The 21,279-nt window shown below is 44.5% G+C and overlaps 1 protein-coding gene across 4 annotated transcripts in view; it reads left to right on the top strand.

Annotated features, from left to right (window-relative positions):
- The first annotated feature begins 191 nt into the window (after positions 1-191).
- Abca3 (ATP binding cassette subfamily A member 3) overlaps positions 192-21,279 on the top strand; it is a 78,284-nt gene continuing 57,196 nt past the window's right edge. For 2 of the 4 annotated variants that reach the window (XM_010603523.3, XM_010603524.3), the window contains exons 1-2: positions 193-303; positions 15,816-15,948. The gene's annotated coding sequence lies outside the window, so the exon portion shown is untranslated. Of the gene's footprint in view, positions 304-15,815; positions 15,949-21,279 lie in introns of all 4 variants that reach the window. The other 2 variants (XM_033758716.1, XM_010603525.3) reach the window with 2 other exon arrangements.

Below are 21,279 nucleotides of genomic sequence, written 5' to 3' on the forward strand. Positions count from 1 at the left end.
CCGCCCGCCCCCGCCTCGTTTTCAAATGGTCCGGGCGCTCCAGTTGGCCAGCGCGGGGCCCCTCCCTTTGCCCCCACCAGCCACGGCCTCCTGCGATTGGCTGCTCCAGGACGCGAATTCGAACGCGGGCCCTCTATTAGCCGAATCCCAGCTGCCGCCCTGCCTCCCCAGCTGAGCTGGGAACCTATGGGGTGAGGCTAGGGTGGGTGTGCAGAGCCGAGCCGAGCCTGAGCACCCGGGGGGCGGAACCATGGAGAGAACTCCTCCTCATCCCAGCGGAGCCCCGGACTGACAATACCTGACGTGAGTGCACCCGACCCCGACCTGCGCGCGGCGGAACCCGGGCCCGACCCCCACATTCCTCCTGCCAGGCGGGTTCCCCCTCCCTCGTGCTTTCGGCGGAGACTCGGCTTGGAGATCCTGGCGCGGACGGTGTTGCTCAGAGTTCGGAGGCCGAGACTTCAGTTTAAGCGGGCTTGACTCCTTTTTGTGAAATGTGATTCGCTCTGGACCCACTGGGCAAACCCTTACCTTCGCCTTGACCACATGCTGTCCGTCTGTCCCCAGCTTCCCATGTTACTGACTGCTGCCAGCCACCTGCAGTGTGATGAGGCTGAGCCGTCTGATGTGTTCACTCGTATTAGCCAGGGTGCGTGACGTTCCACCTCTTCGTGAGACTTTCTGTCTAGGGAACAGGTGGAACAGTTTCCTGGGCCCAGGTTCCGAGGTTCTCCCCTCTCCCATGGCTTGGATTAGCCTTCAGGATCCCGTCTCGGCGGCTCACTAAATGCCTTGGGGTACCTACCTGGCTGGTGCTAGCAGCCCAGGGTCAATGCCCCGTGCCAATCTGAGCACAGTGGATAAGGGGGCCCCAGGGATCTTAACAGATACAGGCAAGAGTCCCTGAGAAGTGGGATTATTTCCTGCCTTTCACCCTATCCCAGACAGGAAGAGCAGGTGGAACTAAGCAAGCTTGGGATCTGTTCCCCCTCACTCTTGGTTCCCACACAAGGGGGAGTCTTCGGGGATCCTCAGATTTCTCCTTTATATCTTCTTTGTCCCCGTGGGTTATTGTTTCCCATGTTATTACTTTATCCTCCTCCCCTACACCATGTTACTTTGTTATCTGTCCCCTTAGGGTAGAGTGATTTCTGAGTTTGCTTTTGGTAGCAACTTTAAGGGATTAATGAACTACATACAAGTATCAAATCCACACAGCTCATATTTTAGGATCTGTAACAGTATCATCGGCTATTCAAAGTCCCCAATTGTCCTTTAGCTCTACTTTGTTGTGTCCTAACCACCTCATTTATGCAGGGGCCAAGTTCTTACTTTTCAGGAATCTGGTGTTCTCTTGGTTGTAAGTGTAGGTCATGCTGCAGCCATGTGCCCCTACCCAACCTGCTGCGCTGCAGCTGGGCCCAGAACCAAATTGGAGTGATAGCCCACTCCTTGAGGGTGCAAGGCATACCCATTTCCCTTGGGATTTCCAGAGGATGAGAAAATTCTGGAAAGACTCCATTTTTTTTAATTTATTAATTTTATTGAGTTTATTGGTACATTTTAGGGATACAGTACAGTTACATTCATTGTTGGGATCATGTACCTCTACATGGCAAGTCTTGATTCTCATTTTTTCCCCTTACCTCTGCCCTCCCTTCACCCCCTCCTCCCCTTCCCAAGGACTCCATTCTTTTTTGGGTTGTTTTGTTGTTGTTGTTGTTGTTGTTGTTGTTGGTTGTTGTTGTTTTTTGAGACAGGGTCTCACTACGTAGTTCAGACTGCTCTGGAACTCACTGTGTAGCCCAGGCTAGTCTCAAACTCACAGAGATCCTCCTGCCTCAGCCTCCTGAATGTTGGGATTACAGGCATGTGCCACCACGCCCGGCTAAGACTCCATTCTTGGAAGCAAAGTTCCTGGCATATAAAATGGCAGTTGAAGTCCGGGGGCGGGTGTCAATGAGAATAAATTCAAGGGTGGCAGGATACAGAGGGGAGAATAAGGAAAATGAAGTAAATTGGGAGCCCAAGATATCCAGTCATTCAGAGAAGAGAAGAGCATGCAGAGGATGATCAAGGAGTGACCAGATTCTGTGGGTGAAGGTCCAGGGAGGCTTCTGTCACAAGAGATTAAGAGACATTGTGAAGTACCACAGAACAGACTCCTGAAAAAAGGACCAAGAAGCCAGTGAGTATGGTAACCAGGAGTATACTGATTCTGTTGTTTTGGGTGCAGGGCTATGAAGTATGTGGGCAAAGGCTGTGGAAGACATTTCTTAAAGCTTGGCTGAGAAGGGGCAGAGAACAGCATTTGCACAAGGGAGAGGAGTGGAGGGCTGTAGTGAGGAGCAGGAAGAGCTTGATAGATAGAGACCGGGTATTTGACGGAACACTTCTCACAGGAGAGGAGAGGACCCTTGGGATAAAGGTACACACTGCATTCATCTGCATATATGGCCAGAGCTCAGGTCTTGGCCCAGGGAACTAGGCCCGGGCAATAGAACTGCATCTGATCATCTGTTATGGGTCTAGTGACATGACTTGCTGGGCTGTGACTCAATTTCTAACCTAATAAGACTACATTTATTTTCCTCTTCCTCCCCCTGCCCTTTTTGACGCTGAAGATTGAATCCAGGGCCTTGTGCATGCCAAGGACACTATCCCTGAGCTACATACTACCAGCCCCAAGAATCCACATTTCTGACAAGTTTTCAGACGCTCCTGCTGCTGCTGGTTGGGAATCCCACTTTGAGAATTCTGTTTGTATTGAATCTTGGCATGGGGTCCCAGAAAGCTGCTGAATATTTCTAAGTCTCAGTTTATACACCTGGGAACGGGCACAGCAAACGTGCACTTTGTAAACTGACATAGGGTCGCAATCAGGCTTACTTCTAACATTTACTGGATCCAAGGAGGAGAATAAATGGATGCCCCCAAATCCAAATATTTCAATATTGAAAGACTGTGACTCAGTCTGGCAGAATGCCTATAATTTCAGCGCCCAGGAGGCTGGGCAGGAGGATCAAGAGTTTGAGGCTTGTCTGGACTATACACCGAGTTCAAGCCAGCCTGTCTCAAAACAACAACAACCCTGATCCCTACCCAAAAAAGAAGAAAAAGTGTGACCAAGGCTAGCAAATGTGTCAATATGTTATTTCCTCCTACCTTCAGAAGAATAGCGTCATTATAACCTGGGACACCAGATTTGAATTTAGAATCTGGGGACTCAATTTCTGTTCTGCAGTGTCATACCATATGGAAAGCCGGCTTCAACCTTGGTCTGTGTTCACCTTTTCTTTCCTATCTCTGGCTTCATCCTGCTCACCTAGAGATCTGTGTACAGCCATGTGGACATGCCCATGCACCTGTCCAAATCCTTCCCGAGACTTTGCTGATGGCATGGCATACTTGAGCAGAGGTGCACTGGAGGGACCACTTATCTAAGCAGGCAATTCCAGAGAAAGAGGGCAGTAGGCTTGGAGGAGCTATCGCTTTGGCCCTGAACTTCTTGCCCATAAACAATGGTATGACCAAGGTGTGACCCTTCACAGTGGTAGGCCCAGGACAAGCCCCTTGCTCCTGAGCCTATGGGTGGTATGGCCTCATGACAGGGTGCATGTCTTCATCACAGAGCGTCAGGCAGCGTCAAGAATGCTACTGTGTCACCTCTGGGCCACTCCTTTTTAAAAGGACACGCAAGGGCCAGGGTTTTAGCTCATTGGTGCTGCTGCCTGCCTTGCCACCTGCCTCCCAAGTGCAAGGTCGATCCCCAGTACCAAAAAAGGAAAAATAGATGAAACAAAACATCACAGGACACTTCCAGCAGAAGCAAAGCTCTGAGAAATAAGAGTTAATACACAGAATGAGGTAGGAAATCTGGAAATCTAAATAACCATTGGCTTTCTCAGACAACAATGTTTATGGAGGTTAAAAAAAAAGAGATGGATTGATAACATTCATCAATAGTAGATAAGATGGTGATGATGGAATACATTTGATTGAAATGAAAGGTCCTGGTATTTTCTAAATAGTCTTAAAGATTCTAATTTGCTGAGACGGGCAGACTGTGTACATGTATCTTCATTTGATCTTAGCTAAAAGGCCAAGAAGGGATGTGTATACATATATCTTAATAGCCAAGGTGATCACTGAAATAATGAATTATTTCCCAACTAGTGTGTGAGCATGAGTGCAAAACAAATGAGAAAAAAGATAAAACTGAGTAAAAAGACAAAATTTAGTGTGTATATATAAATATTCAGAACTGATAGAAAATATCAAATAAAATGATAGATGTAGCTGGCTGGTGGAACACACCTATAATCCAAGTATTCTAGGAGGCTGCAGTGGGAGGATCACAAATTCAAGCCCAATCTGGGCAATTTAGCTACATTTTAATACTATTTCATTCTACACATATCCATTATCCAATATTCTCATTACCTGACGTGCTAGTCAGACTGTCGGACCATTCAGTGAGTCTCGTAGTGAAAAGATTCATGCATTGGGCATGTTCAGATAGATGGCCTTTAAGATTCCTTGCACCTCAGATCCTTGGCGTCTACAGTTTTCACTTGTTTACCAAATGAACACTTTTCCCCTGGTGGTGATAGAGATTCTCAGGTCTGTCTGCCTCAGTACCAGGTCAGACATCAGAGACTCAAACTTGGAAGGAAATGACAATTTTCTTGGGTTTTTGCCTTTTTTTTTTTCCTCAGATCCTTGGCGTCTACAGTTCACACTTGTTTACCAAATGAACACTTTTCCCCTGGTGGTGATAGAGATTCTCAGGTCTGTCTGCCTCAGTACCAGGTCAGACATCAGAGACTCAAACTTGGAAGGAAATGACAATTTTCTTGGGTTTTTGCCTTTTTTTTTTTTTTGACTTTTTTATACTTTGCCCCCCCACCCCGTTGTGCAGGCTGGCCTTGAACTTGCAGCCTTCTCCTGCCTTGTAAGTGCTGGGATTACAGGTGTGCGCCACCATACCCAGCTAAGAAAGAACAGTTTTATTCCTGAAAGAAAAAAGGCAAATTCTTCACTACCCATGGTTCTCTACAAGAGAAAAGTCATGGGCTTTGCGGTCAAGATTTCTGTTCAAATTCTGACTTCATCATGCTGTAGCCTCATAACTATATCATGTGAACTTGAGCAAAAAGGGTAATAGCATTCACTTCAGAAGGTTCCTGTAGGGATAAGCCCAAACCACGTCTAGCACATTTCTTTTAAGCAGAAAAAAATAATAATATCGTGTTTGGTGTGCTTATTAAATGCCAGGGGCCCATTCTTAGCCCTATTAATGTATTAATTAACTCTGTGGGTTCTTTTAACAGCTCATTGAAGATAGTACTGGGAAGTTTAGAAATTTCCTTGAGATCACTCAGCCAAAAGAAGCAGAGCTAGGACTCACACTCAGTTCTTGTACAGAGACATCCTTTTAACTTCCATGTTAATGAAGAAAGGTGATCCTGAACATCTGCTATACATATTTTTATTTTACTATTATTTTTATGTGTATGTGTGTGTTAGTGGGGGCTTGAACCCAGGGCCTTTTCACTGAGCTACATTCTTGGCCCTTTTTATTTTGAGACAAGTTCTCACTAAATTATTAAATTGTTCACAGTGGGTTTGAACTTGTGACCCTCCTGCCTTAGCTTACTAGGGGGCTGGAATTACAGGCATGCTCAGATCTTTTTGTTTTATTTTGAAACAAGGTCTGCCTGAGTTACTAAATTGCCCAGGAAGGGCTTGAACTTTTGGTCCTTCTGCTTCATCCTCCCAGAATTTTAGGATTGCAGGCATCCATCACTATGCCTGGTCACTTTCCATTTTAAAAAACAACAGAATTATGGCTTTTTGTGTGATATTATCACCACCTTCTACAACTGAAGGTCTCTTTTATTTTCACCTTCAGTGTCTAGCCCAACTAAATAGTTTTAAGAAACCACTCACCTGCCACATGCCCTTCTGAGGCCTGCTCTATGTGTGTCCTGAGAGCTAACAGGACTTTAAAGTAGATTAAGGAGTCAGGCATGGTGATATACATCTGCAATCCTAGTACTGTGGGAGACTGAAGCAGGAGGATCAAAACATTGAGCCAAGCCTGGGAAATGTGGGGACTTAGCAAAACTCTGTCTCAAAATAAAACAAAATAAGGGCTAGGGATGTACCTCAATGGGAGGGCCCTGGACTATAATCCCTGGTACTACACATACACACAAACTCACACACACAGACTTACCCACACATACACAAGGTAGGTTAAAGAACTTTTTGATCAAGGCCAAAAAGCAAACAATACATAGAGATGGCTTTTAACTCAGATGGTATGAGTATAGAACTCAGATATACAACTGAGGCAGGGAACTAAAAGGACCTTGCTTCAATCTATTTGTGCCTTCTCGAAGGTTTGTCCCAGAAAGCTACCTGTCATTCTTATGATTCTGCTACTGACTTCACCCTTTTCCTCATACCAGAATTAATATCCTTTCCCTCAACCTCAACTTTACTCCCCAAAACAATCACTGACCTCTGTCTCCAACACACTTTCCTCAGGTTCACGCCAAACCAGACCAGTTTCTTCACCTTCTGCCTCCATTTTCTATTAATCCTGCTAGCACATTACCCATAACAAACAATGATTTTTAGCCTGTTCAGTGAATTCCTCTCCTGACAGGAAAGAATAGCCACCGGTGTTGGCACTGGGCCAGCCGAAGTAAACAGTCTCCATTCACCATTTCTCAGGTCTCTCTCAAACAAATAGCCCTCACCCTCCAACCTTCAAGACCAAATTAACTCCTTAACAACAGTGTCTCCAAAACCAAAGGCCCTTACCAAGTTCAGCCCCAGCTACCCGCAAAGGCTGCCCTTGCTGACAACCTCAGTTCTTAATCAATAACAAATAAAATTCACTGGTCTGCTGCACACAAAACATCCTGCTCAGGCTGTTGTTCCCAAAACAACCACCACCACCACCACCACCACCGGCCCTGGCATCTGCCTTGCAGGACTAAACTCGCTCTCCCCTTCTCAACACTTCTCTACCCTCTCTGAGCAGGTAGATCTCACTAATGTGCAAGATCAAGTTGATTCACTGAGCTCTGTTAGAGACAGTACACATACAGGATTGTTACATCTTCCTGTTGCATGGATCCTCACATCATTATGTACGGGCTGCCTCTTTTGTGGCATAGTCTGTAAAGGTGGCCTAACAATTTCTCCCCTCCGGGATTGTGCATGCCACTCCTCATATCAAGAAATGGTGATTATCTCCCCTTTCCTTGGACTACTCTGAGCCAGAGAATGAGACAGAAGTGATGTTTTGGTATTTCTGAGCCCACGCCTTAAGAGAGATGACTGTTTTTGCTTCCTCCTTTTCACACACTCGCTCACGGGATGCCCTTTCTTGAAACCCATGTGATGCATGGTCTGAGAAGCCCAAGCCACATTAGGAGTCCATGTGGAGGAAAAGTGAGTGCTCTGATCTGCAGCCCTAGTGACGTCACACTATGGTAGCCACCATCATCATCTTAGGTGTGAGAATGAACCACCCTGCATGTTCCAGATCATTCTAGGTCCCAGAAAACCATAGAAACTGTCCAGCTGAACCCAGTCAGCCATGAGAAGCAGTAAGATGGCTATCACTTTAAGCCAGAAAATTTAAGAGGTAATATATAACTGAAACAATTTGGCACCATCAACTTTGTATAGAAATTTAGAACATGGGCTGGGGATTTAGCTCAGTGGTTCTGCCTCCTGCCTCACAAGTATCTCAGGTACCAAAACAAAACAAAACTTAGAACATGTGACATGACTTTGGGACCAGGCAGTGGGGTAGAGGCAAAAAGAAATCCTCAAGGAAACTCTAGCCGGGTGTGGTAGTATATACCTATAATCCTAGTTACTGAGAAAGATAAAGCAAGAGGTTGCAATTTCAAGGGCAGTCTGAGCAATTTAGCAAGATCCTGTCTCAAAAAAAGGTCAGGGGATTGGGAGACTTAAGAGTGCATTAACACACAACAAGTGCATTAACACATTCGGGCTGGCTTGAACCACCAGCGGTACACACAGGACAGTCCCATCAGTCATACATGTAGCACTGGTGGTACAAGTTGCCAGATGGGAGTCATGCTTGTATGGCCTTGTCATGAGCATGTTAATTCCTTTCTCACCTGAGTTCTAGTTCTTGATGGACTGGGTTAGTTACCATGAGCACAGGTTGTTACATACTTTCAGGTCAATGTCCTCATTTTCTTCTGCATGTACCCACTTGCCCTTCTGCTTTCTGCCATTGGCTGAGCCAGCATAAGACCCCCCCAACAATCTTGGACTTTCTAGGCTCAAAGACCATACACCTCTTTCATAATAGCTTATCCAGTTTCAGTTACTGTATCTGTAATTGCAACAGAAAATAGCACCCAGGCTAACAGTGGGTACAGTTTAGCACAGGGGCATTGCCTCTGACCCTGCTGTAGGATGGTGGCTGCTACCTGCCACTTGCAATTTAGCATATTTCTGCTTGAGGAACAGTGAGGACCCACAGTATAGCAGATACCTCTGCCCAGTATCAGTAGGCTATAGTGGCACAAGCTTCTTGCCCCTCCATAATTCGGCTGTGTTACATTGGAAGTAGCAGAGCTTAGCTGAGATCGCTCCCAGTCAAGGTCAACTGACTCCAACTAAATTCTTCTCCTCTGAATTAACCATTTGTTCTCTTCAGCAAAGATAGGCTGTTCCTTCATTCTATAGTCCCGCCTGCTTGACACTTAGTATCAGCAGGTGTCCCAAGAGCTGTCCCGTTTCCCCCCTTCCCACCCTTTTAATGAATAAACACTGAATGTCCTGGAAGTTCTTTGTCTTTGCTGTGGAGAACAACTTAGATCAGCCCAAGACTCAATTTCTCTCAAGTCTGTGTCTATGTTTCTTTTAATTCCCACTTTCCCATCTTGAGGACGCTGTAGCGGCTTGCAGGAGGCCAGGACCACTGCAGGGATCTCTGGCAATCCCATTACCCTTTCCCTGTACCATAGCACTACAGCTCACTCTTGACCATGATGGCAATGCAGTCCCCAGAGGGTCTACGGCGGGTGGTCAGCAGGATTGTGCAGTCCCACTTCTGCTGCGGAAGCAGGTTCCAGATGACCCTCCTGGAGGTGGCATCCATGTCCAAGGTGGGCTCATCCAGAATCAATACCTTGGGTGGCAGAGGCACAGCCTCGTAGTGATGGATAGCAGAGCCATGTCCCAAGGTCCAGGCTGGCTGTGCCATGGGCCTGTGCTGCTCAGGTAAGCCCTTGCTGAGCTAGTGGGAGTTCTTGAGCCTGAGTCCCCTGGGCTCTGATGCCCATGTTTGTCCACTGTGTGTACAGATCCTTTACACAGAATAGAAGGGGTCAGTACTCCCTGGAAGGTACTTTTATTTCACGATTGCCCCAAACACCTAGACCAATTGCAGCAGGCACCAAATGATTGCTCCAGGAGATATTTGCTTTGGTTGCAACATTTAGTCACAGATGTATCACAGATGATCTCTGTCCTGTAGTCTCTCTGGCTGATTCCACCCTTCTCCTGCCCTTCTCATTCAGGTCTGTGAGGGTCTCCCTCCTCTATCAATGACCAAACAGAAAGTCTGACACTGCATGAGTGAGTAGAGCTTTTATCCTTTATAAACGACCTCCCCATACCCTTAGCAGGCTCAGCCTGTGTGCTGTTCCCTCTTATGCTGCATCCTAGTACATCTGGACAATATATTTCTGCCTGTTTGTGATCTCTATTTCTGTTTGTGATCTCTATCGTGAATAGAGCATGCTGAGCTGGTACAATAAGAGCTAGTAACACCAGAAGCCATTGGCATAAAAAATAGCCAGCAGTGCCAGATGTGGTGGCACACGCCTGTAATCCCAACACATGGGAGGCTGAGGCAGGTGGATGGCTGTGAGTTCGAGACCAGCCTTGGCTACATAGTGAGTTCCAGGTTAGCCTCAACTATGTAATGAGACCCTGTCTCAAAAAAGAAACAAACAAACAAAAAAATAAAAAATAGCTGGAGCTGCTAACACTAAAGGCTGCTGGTATAAAAAAAATGGTCAGGCTGGGGATGTAGCTCAGTGGGGCACTTGCCTAGCAAGCTCAAAGTCCTGAGTTCCATCCCTGGTATTGAAACAAAAAATGGTCAGTAAGGCCAGGGATGGTGGCACACACCTATAATCCCAGCACTTAGGAGGCTGAGGCAGAAGGGTTGCTGTGAGTTCAAGGACAGCCTGGGCTAAATAGTGAGTTAAAGACCAGCCTAAACTACATGGTGAGATCTTGTTTTTAAAAAATGGCCAGCAGCCAGGGCTGGTAGCCCTAAAGGCAGAGAGCAACAACAAATGATGGACAGTAATGAAGAATAGCTAATAACCATCATTTCCAGTGGCTGAAGAGTTCCCAGGGCCTGCTGATAGCTATATGCTCTGGGCATCAGGTCACTAACACTGAAAGCGTCAATAGCTGTTGGCACTCAAATCCTGGGCTGCTAACACAGAAAGAGCTATGTTATGCCAATTCATGATGATGTCTATACCAGTTGGTAACACTTTAATGGCTCATATGGGAATCTTTCCCTTTAGAAGGCCCTAAGAAGAGACTGGACAATGGTGACGGTGGTCATTAGGCTCAAGAACTGTCCCAAATTTGATTTCCATTTTATGGACAGCTAAGAACCCACACTAGCTACTGATAGCTTTCTGATGTCCAACATGGGTCTCCTCAAACCTTGGTGCAGGATTCACCAAAACCTCCAAACTGACTGAGTACTCATAGTATTGGACATTGTGGATAGGTGAATCTCCAGAAAACATGTTGACTCTGTTTTTGGTTGGTTTCCTAAACCTTTCTTTCCCTGCCCTGAATCCTTCTGCTGAACTTCCTAGGAAGCCAGGAATAATTTAACTAATCATAAATTGCATAATATTGGGATCTGATCAATTCCCTAATTGTGCTTTCTGGAGAATTGAAAGAAATTCTGTAGGGCTTGGAACTAATTGGAAATTGGGTATTGGGGCTCTGTTGATTTATTCCAAATGGTTGTTGGTTTGTTTCCTCACTGGCTGTTGGTTTGGAGTGATGTTAGTTCTCTTCTTTCCCTTCCCTTGACCCCTCTATTGGATTTCCCTGAGACATCAGACTAATCTAAATATTGGGATGTGATCAATTCCACAATTGTGCATCCTGAAGAGTTGAAATAAATTTCCACAGGACATGAAGTAATTTGGAATTAGACACTGGGCCTTGTTGGTTTGTCTCAACTGACTGTTAGTCTGGAGGGGCACTGGTTCTTTTTTTATAGGAGACAGATCTTTCATGAGGCTGGAGGTCTGAAATTCTTGTATTTCTTGTGTTTACCTCTCACAGTTGTCTGTTTTGTGCTGCCATTAACTTCTGTATCTGTGCTTCCACTGTTCACCCTCCTCTTAGATGGGGGGCTCCTCTCCTCTAGTTGTCATAACCTTCTCCTCTTGGGCTGTATTCTTTACAACTGTTTGGGGAAACACAGGTCCCAAGGTAAACTGGGTGTGCTGACTATTTTTGTCTGTTGTTATTGAAAAAAAAAATACTATCCTCACTGAACTCACTGCAACCCACTACAGCCTTCAAGCCAAGGCTTTGTTTGCTTCCATAAACACCTAAATTGTCGGGGAGATTTTGTAGATCTGTGCTGTACTGATGGGTCACTTCAGTTGTTCTATATTGAGGCATTCTAAAAGGCATTAAGGGAAACAGGGGCTTTCCCTTTGGAATTTATTGGTTATAGCCCTCTTATTCTATAGATTCATCAAAAGGAGGTGACCATCCAAGTAAGCCCAGGGTTGGTTTTTTTATTGTTTTGTTTTGTTTTTTCAATTTTGCAAACATCCACTAAAAGTACTACTGTAACATGAGGACTAAAGAGAGCATTCCAAAAAACTAGATGCTAGGACACCTTTTAGCTAATTGGGGAAAGTTTAAGGGAGAAAGTTTAAAGAAGCTGATTTTCCTTTGTAACGTGGCTTGGCTTCAGTATAAATTAGGAGACCAGGAGAGGTGGCCAAAAAATGGGCCCCTTAGTCATAATGCAACTTTCTAACTAGATTTATTTTTGCAAGAGAGAAGCCAAATGAGGCAAAGGTCCTTATGACCAGGCTTTTATGGCCTTGTACCTGGACAAAGATTTGGGAAAAAAAAAAAAAAAACCTGCTGGGTTTGTGTGGCTTTTCCTTACCTGCAGAGCAACTGTCTATATGACCTAGTTTTAAGCCTGTTCCCTCAAAGAAGGTGCCAGTAACAATGGCCCAATCAATCCTGGGGTCAGTCCAAGGCATAGAGAGTTCCACAGGATCAGAAGAGTGCCAGAGACTCCTGCAGTAAGTCTCTAGTTTCCACCTGCCCAGTGCTCACCGTAGGGTTGAAGAAAAGACATAGTGTGAACTGGGATGGCCAATGCTCCTTTGGCAAAAGGCACTGGTCCATCTCTTCCACCGAATTTTATTATTCATCAATCAGGGTAAAGGTGCAATACGTGTATGGATGTGCAGTACGTGAAATTACCATGGAAACTAAGGAAGGCAAGGCTTTAAAGAGAAGTCCAAGCATTTTCAAATTAGGAACAGAATAGACAAAATATAAGGTTGTAATCGGAGCACTGTCTTTTAAGCTATGAAGGCACTAATTGTGGGAATGGAATCTGGGTACGGTCACACCAACCTCAGCTACGGATGTTATCTCATATTAGCCCCACAGCTTCATAGGCCATTACTCTGGTCTCAGCTGTGGCCATTAGCAGGGAGATCATGTTAACCTATGCGCTACCATATTGCTCGTGAGATACCTCTGTGAGTCACAGACTTGCTTCTTAAAGTGAGCCGATGGAGGGATTTAACTCTTTGCAGCCTGCACTGCTTATAGCACATTTGGGGCATAATCAATATTGTGGGCTCTGGCAGAAGAGCCTGTTTTCCTCTCAGTCAGCTTCTCCCTCGCACAGCTGGCTGATAGGGGACCTTCCAACAACTCACATCACTCCACTTAGTTTAACTAAGTGCTCAAAGCCTGGTGTTTCATGGGTTGCTGCCACCGTATCCCTCTACTTCCACTCTATACCTTCCTCTGCTGGAGGGATCCAGCCCTGCTAGCATTAAGAGTGGAGTTTCCTACCAACTTAATCCCTAACTCCTAATCCCTAATCTTTACCAAGGAGGTGGCAGAGGGAATTGGCCACTATCTGGATGTATGTGCCATTCTCTGTGTCAGACTTAAACATATATAAAGAGAGGTTTGGCTGATTTTATGAGGATCCTGGCCAGCTGCTTTCTGAATTTAATAGTGTTCCCTTGATCTTTGACCTGACCTAAGGTCACATTCAAATACTGCTCTCCCAATGATCTACAGTGAAGTAGAAATAGAGGACAAGGAGGACTAAGCCAAAGGCTGATTTCTTAGCTGTGACTTAAGCTGCCAGCAGTGCCTTGGTGATCTCAAGGCCCAGGAAATAGCCCCTGTATCACTGGCCCCTTGGAAATAACTAATGCAGTTATGCAACCAAAAAGATCACTAGAGAAAGGAAGGTTCCAACTTCAGTGCAAGCTGAAGAAACCCAGACTCAGGATGGCTAAAAGTGCATAAGACTAATGAGGCCTGTGACTTCATACAGTGTGACAACTTAGTGTCACACTGGATAGCATGGAAGAACACCAATTTTCTTTTGGATACTGGAGCCGTATTAAGTTCTCACTCAGGTACCTAGGCCTCTGTCCTCCTTGGCCATGGGCATATAGATTACCTAGCTATTAATGTGCCTGGCACCCAAATGTCTTATCATAGTTTCCACTCTCTCCATGTGAAATACATGCTAAGACCTCAAAGGCCATTACTGATGGCCCTTGCTAAAAATATTAATGATCCATCATCCGTTCCCAATCCCTGACAGCAAAATGTCCTAAGCAGACCTCAGGGTCTGAGCAGTTGAAATGCCTGAGAAAGCTATTCATACAATTCCAGTACAAGTCAGACTAGGTATCCCTTACCAGAGCCAGTACCTTTTAAATAGACAATACCCTTTAAAATTAGAGGCCCTTGAAACCACAGGCCCAACCATACAGGAATATTTGGAGCATGAGCTGCTAAAGCTATGGGTTTTTTTGTTTTGTTTTGGTACGTCCAACCATACAGGAATATTTGGAGCATGAGCTGCTAAAGCTATGGGTTTTTTTGTTTTGTTTTGTTTTGGTACAAGGGATTGAACTCAGGACCTTGCATTTGCGAGGCAGGTGGTGAAACCACTGAGCTAAATCCCTGGCCTCTGCTAAAGCTATGTTGATCCCCTTGTATCACCCACATTTTGCCAGTATGAAGACCTAATATAGGACCTAAGGGCACTAAATCCGTGTGCAATTCCTGTGTATCCCATAGCACCCGATCCATATACCCTCCTGACCCAAATTCAAGGCAAAGCTCCCTGGTTCACTCTATTGGACTTAAAAGGTGGATCCCAACTCTCACTACTTGTTTGCTTTTGAGTGGACTGACCTTCCAACTAAAGAAACCACTCGAATGACTTGGACTGGGCTTCCCCAGAGATTCAGAGGCAGCCCTCATTTATGGAATGCTCAGCCTTCATTTGCCTGGAGGCTCTTTCCTCCAATGTGCAGATGACCTTTTCATTTCCAGTAATTCTAAGACAATCTCTGATAAAATACTGTGCAGATTCTAAATTTCTTGGCTCAGCAAGGATACTGAATGTCACCCAATAAGACTCAAATTTCCTTCGGATCATTTCTATAGCAGCTCCAGACAACAGATTATCACCCTTCAGCTCCCCGTAAGATTAAGAAGGATAAAATCTCTGGTGTATACACGGCAGGTATGGGGGGGAAAGAATGTGAGAGAAGTGCCTGACACTCCCCAAAAGGTATTTTTATTCTGCAGCTACCCTCAAAGTCTTGTGGCCAGCCTGCTGCATAAGGAGTTGAAAGGCTGCCCTGGGAGATAATTTGCTTTGGTTACAGCAGGCTTCAATAATGGACTTATCACAGTGACTCCATCCTAGAGCCTCTCTGGGTGATTCCATCCTCCTGCAGCCCTCATCATTCAGGTCCATGCGCTGGTCCCTTCCCTACCTGTGAGCAAACAGAAAGTCTGACACAGTTCATGTATGAGTTCACTTTTTTCCCCCTTACAAGCACTCCTCCACGATCTTAGTAGATTCAGCCCATGTGCTATTTTCCCTTACACAGAATAAGTCCTAATAAAGCCTCTTCTAGGTGGTATATTCTTGCCTAGTCTTGATTGCTATCTTGAGAACATGCTGAAGTGATGTTATACTATGAGCTGGTAACATCAAAGACGGCTGGCATCAAAGGCTACAACAGTGGGGCTGGTAACATTGAAAAGGTGGTGGCATTGAAAAAGGACAGAAGCAGGGCCTGGTAACAATGGAGGCAGCTAGCAGCAGAGAGCAATGGAGAGGGAAGAATGGTCAGCAGCCACTACCTCTAGTAAGAAGAATTCTCAAGGCCTGCTGGTAGCTGCTTGTTCCAAGAAACAAGAAGTATTATATTAATACTAAATGAGTTGATACCTGTTGGCATTGAAATTCCAGGGCTGTTAACATTAAAATAGCTATACTTTGCAAATTCATGATTTTTATATCAATTGAGCAAGAACCCTCAGTTGATTGGTACTATCTTAGAAGCCAATGCGAGACCTTTAGAGGGCCTGGAGGAAAAGGGTGAACAAGGATCACCGTTGTCAGCAGGCTTAAGAACCACTCCCTCATTTGATTTCCATCTTATTTGCAGCTAATAACTGATGTTAGCCAGTGATACCCCGACCTTTGCTGCTGGGCCCCACTGCCCCGTACCTTGGAGCCCAGGTTGTGGGTGATGCTGACAGAAAGCTTACGCTTCGTGCCCCAACTCAAGAACCTGCACAGTAAGTTTCTCTTGTCCTACAGACTGAGGATATGCAGCATGTGGTTGACTTTTTCAGGACATTTCTGGCAAGACAAGCCTTTCAGCTGAAATGGCAGGGGACAAGGAGAGATGAGGCAGCAGTGCTGATGGTGTGAACACCACCTGGCCAACTTTTGCTTATATATACATAAAATCTACCCCCCAAAATACAAGGAACTTATTATTTTCAGAGAGAGAGAGAGAGAGAGAGAGAGAGGAATAGACAAAAGGGTTATGCATTTTGAACCATGTACATGTATAAATGACTTAATAAGAGTAAATAGAACAGCGTGACTATTATGACTATTATGACTATTATGGCTTGTGTCTAGATGTCCCCCAAAGCCTTGAGCAGTCATAGGTGGAGCTTTTTCAGAGGTGACTGGATCTAGAGTGTGTGACACTGGGGTTGATTCATGATGCAATGCTAGCATCAAGAGCACTAGGATTGAGTGTGAGGCTACCCACTCTAAGTAGCCTGGATAAGATGTAAGGGGAAAAGAAAAAGATGTAAGGAATAGCAAGAGCTGTGGTTGTCCCTTGTTGCTCTGTTGCCTTTTCCCCACCATGAACTGTTTCTCCTCTATGATACCATCTTCCATGACATCCTGCCTGGAAGTCAGACAATTATGGACTAAAACCTCTACAAACTGTGAGCTAAATAAACCTTTCTTCCTTTACTTTGGGTGTTAGGTATTTTGTCTCAGCAATGAGAAAAGTAAGACAGTGACCAAGTGAGATCTCTACCAGGAGTTCTAGGGTAGTTCAATACATTAAAAAAAATCAGCTTGGCATGGTAGTACATGACTGTAATCCTACCATTCTGGGAGGCTGAGGCAGGAGGATTGCAGGTTTGAGCCCAGCCTGGCCTGGCCAACTTAATGAGGCCCTGACTCAAAAAATTTAAAAAATGGCTAGGAATTGAATCTAAGACTTAGTATAAGGCCTTGGTTCAATCTCTAGTACCTCAAAAACAAACGAACAACAAAAATAAAACTGTCAACAAAGGGAAAAGATAGTGCACACAATGAGAAAAAAGTATTTGAAAGTATTTGTGACAAAGGGTATAGTATCTAACATCTAATTTAAAAATATGTCTCAAAACTCAACTATGAAAAGATAAACAACCCAACTGAAAAATGGACCAAAGATTTAAGTAGATGTTTCTCCAAAGAAGATGCACAAATGGCCAACAAGCACATGAGAAGATGCTTACCATCATCAGTCACCAGAAAAATGCAGATCAAAATCTGGAGATACCACATCACACTATAATGCTGATTCCTTAAAAAGTTTTAAAAAGTTGGGCCGGGGATTTAGCTCAGCGGTTCGGTGGCCTGCCTTGCAAGCGCAAGGACCCGAGTTCAATCCCCGGTACCAAAAAAAAAACAAAACAAAACAAAAAAAACTTTTAAAAAGTTAAATATATAGTGGTACCTTGGTTCACAAACTTAATACTTCCTTGTTTCTGTTCACAAACCAAATTGGATGAAAGCGACATCAAATTTCTTCATAAGGTCAACATTGAATCTAATTGGTTCTCATCCTACTTAGTTTGTGACCAGAAATATGGAAAGAATTAAATTCATGAACTGAGGCACCATTGTATAGCTGGGTCTGGTGGCTCATCCCTGCAATCCCAGCACTCTGGTAGGCTGAGAGATATTCTCTATATGCTAAAACCTAGATTGTCCAGGGGACGTAAACAATGCCAGTCTAGTAACAAAGAACTGAGTGCTGGGACAAATAGGCTACAACCTCTCATCCCTAATAAACGTAAGAGACAGAATCCTGGGACAGACTCAAAGGCCAAGAGCCAGCTACACATATAGAAGACATCTCTGAAAAGTAGTCATTTCCTGAAGAGGTCTTAGTACCTAGTAATAAAGCTACCTACCATAAGCAATTTACAAGCATTAATGAAAAAAACAAACAAAAAAATAGAAAGTGAAAAAATATGAAAACAAGATGCATCCCCAGGCAAATCCAGAAGGCACTGAGGTGGAAGACATCAAAAGCCACCCAGCTAAACTTTCTGAAATAGTAGCAGCAGAAGTAACAAAACAAATGAATGAGTCTATAGAAAAAAAAAACAATACAGAACAATTATGCAGATAATTAAAGAGATGGTGACCATACTGAAGGACATGGTTAGTGAATCTAGAGTAGATACAGATAAAATATGGAGGAGCTTAGGAAAGTCATAGAAACCATAAATAACATAGGAAAGAATAGGATTCCATAGAACAGATTCAAACATATCCAGGAGATTTAAAATTCTATTGAAAGTATATGCAGCAGAATCAACCAAGACAAAGATAAAATATCAGATTAGAAGACAGGGCTGTGGTTAGCAATTTTCAAATGGAAGATTTCTTAAAAACAACTGCTAGATAATGCAAAGAACATAAGCTTAATTGGAATCAATGAAAAAACAGCAGATAGCACAAAGAACATAAAAAAATCATTTCACAGAAGTAATATCAGAAAACTTCCCAAGCTTGAAAAAATAATTTGACATATAGATAAGTGAGGCATATAGAACTCCAATTAGCCATGATCAGACAAAACTACACCAAAGCATACAATAGTTAAGATTCCAGAAATTCAACACAAGAACAGAACACTAAAAGTTGTTAAAGAGAAGAAACAAATCACCTATAAAGGAAAACCCATAAGAATCACAGCAGACTTCTCAACACACACCCTTTAGTCAAGGAGAGCTTGGAGTAAAATATTTCAAGTCCTAAAAGAAAACAACTTCCAGCCCAGATTGATGTATCCTATGAAATTATCTTTCAAAGTTGATAGAGAAATAAGGGACTGCCATGATAAAGACCATCTTAACCACCAAACCATCACTTCAAAAAGTTCTGAAGGATATTCTAGAAAAAAAGACAATAAATCTAAGAATACAAATAGAATTAATCCACCAAGCAAGTCAATAAATTAAATAGAAGGTAACGAAAGAGATTCAACAAATGGAAAATAATATGTTGACAAGAACAAGGCAATATCTATCAGTTATAATTATCAGTGTGAAGGTCTCAATTCACCAATAAAACAAAACATTGGCAGAATGGATCTAGAAAAAAGAACCAACAATATGCTGCACAGAAGAAACACATTTAACTCAAAAAGGAACTCATAGACTGAAAGTTCAAGGATGGAAAGCAATACTTCATGCAACAGGAATCCAGAACAAAGTAGAAGTAGCTATTCTATTTGCAGACAAAGTGGATTTCAAACCAAGACTGATCAAAAGAGATAAAGAAATGGCAAGTATTGGTTTTGGTTTTTTCCTCTCTCCAAATATTGGTTTTTGAAAGAAAAAGATGGAGGTAGAGGTAAGCTTAAGAGAAGTCCCATTCAGCCAGGTTCCTACAGTTTTCTAACAATAATTAGTGAATGGGGGGGTAACTTAAAGGATAATTCAGAGAAAGAGTTTTTGAGCTGTTTGCAGCACATTAATAATCCACCTGCATGCTGTAATTGCTCTTTTTCTTTCTGCATGCTCATTATAGCCATACTCAAATTATATTACCATTTATTTGGTATTTATGTGCCAAGCATTATTACAAAGTTGTGTGTGTGTGTGTGTGTGTGTGTGTGTGTGTGTGTGTGTGTGTGTGTGTGTGTTTCAGTACCGGGGATTGAACTTAGGACCTTGTGCTTACAAGGCAGGCACAGTGCCACTGAACTAAATCCCCAGCATGACAAAGTTCTTAAACATTTTTCTCATTTCACTCTCAATAAAAAAAAGCAAAACATTTGTAAATAGGGAAGGGAGGAGTGGGTGAAGGGAGGGCAGGGGTAAGGGGAAAAAATGAGAACCAAAACCTGTCATGTAAAGGTACAAGATCCCAATGATGAATGTAACTGTACTGTATACCTAAAATGTACCAATAAACTTAATGAGGAAAAAAAGCGCAAAACAACAAAAAAAAATTATTTTGAATTTGCTATTACCATTTCATTTTTAGGGACAGGAAACTGAAGTTCATTAGTTAAGGGATCCAGCCAAGAGTTGAGCCAGGCCTATGTGAGTGATACCATTTAATCAACACTGGGCAAGCACCTCCTCTGTGCAAGGCCTGGCAAACTGGCAACGCTCAAAGCAAAGGCCCTTCCCACTTTTTGGCCTCACCAGCCCGGGCAACTTAGCCTCAGTGTAAGAAGTTTTGAATCTGTGAACACAGTGATACCTGCAACACTCAGATCTGCCTCGGGTAATCTTAATCTAGGAGAAAGTGATGGTCTCAGGGCTGGGGTCGTCTCAGAAGAATCCATAGCCTCGGCTCTGGGACGGGCTAGGCCCACCAGCGACACCTGACACTGCAGTACCCCAGCCCAGCCCTGGCAGACTCCTGATCCCAAACCTTCCCTACCTCATGAGGATACCCCGACCACTCACCCTTCCGCTGGAAATCTTGACCCCCACCCTCTAATACCCCAACCCCAAACCCGCTCCAGTAGACCAGAAGACACCCCACCCTAACTGCTGGCTTCTAGAAGGTTTTCCACCCTCAGCTCCCCAGAACCAGGCGTCTGAGTAGGCAGGCCAAAGACCCAGGAAATGTCCCCTCCCTTGTGATGGCGGGCAAGCCCCAGGGAGCGGTTCAACGAGACACAGTGAAGAAAGGGAAAGGAAAACAGCCATTGCCATAGTATTCCCGGTTCAACTACTTTAAACTCATGTAGCCAAGCTCGGCCATCTGGCACTCTACCTCAGAGGCGGGAGCAGAGCCTCGCGCCTTCTGCTGAAAGCAGACCTGACATATAAGCTATGCATGGGATATTGCCTAGGCCAGTGATGGCGAACCTTTTAGAGATTTAGGGCCCAAACTGCAACCCCCAACCCACTTTTTTATAGCAAAGTGCCAACACTGCAATTAAGCCTGAATGCTCAGTTGCCGCTGGGCCGATGCGAAGGCTAATTGGCTCAGGCGCTGATAGGGCTCCGCGTGCCCACCGCGGTATAGGAGCTATAGGTTCGCCACCAGGGTTCTAGACACAGAATCCGGAGGGCTGAGGCAGCAGGTGGCGCACGTGCTCTGTGCCGCGCTGTCTGCCAAATCCTGGATGACAGCGTGCCGGAGATACTACGCAGGTGCTGGATCCAGAGCGTTTGGGCTTGATTGGCCCGTTGGGCACAGCAATCGTGGCGCCCTCTGCTGGATGAGGGCGCCATGAGCGGGGCAGTACGCAGGCGCGCGTTTCATCGGGTTAGGGCGGTGGAGACCGCCGCTGGTGACCCGGCACCTGCAGGGCCAGCCCACTGCGCACGCGCGAGCTGGCGCGACCCCTGCCG

This window comes from Fukomys damarensis, unplaced genomic scaffold (assembly GCF_012274545.1).
Source record: "Fukomys damarensis isolate Sample0158 unplaced genomic scaffold, DMR_v1.0_HiC HiC_scaffold_34, whole genome shotgun sequence".
Classification (NCBI taxonomy): domain Eukaryota; kingdom Metazoa; phylum Chordata; class Mammalia; order Rodentia; family Bathyergidae; genus Fukomys; species Fukomys damarensis.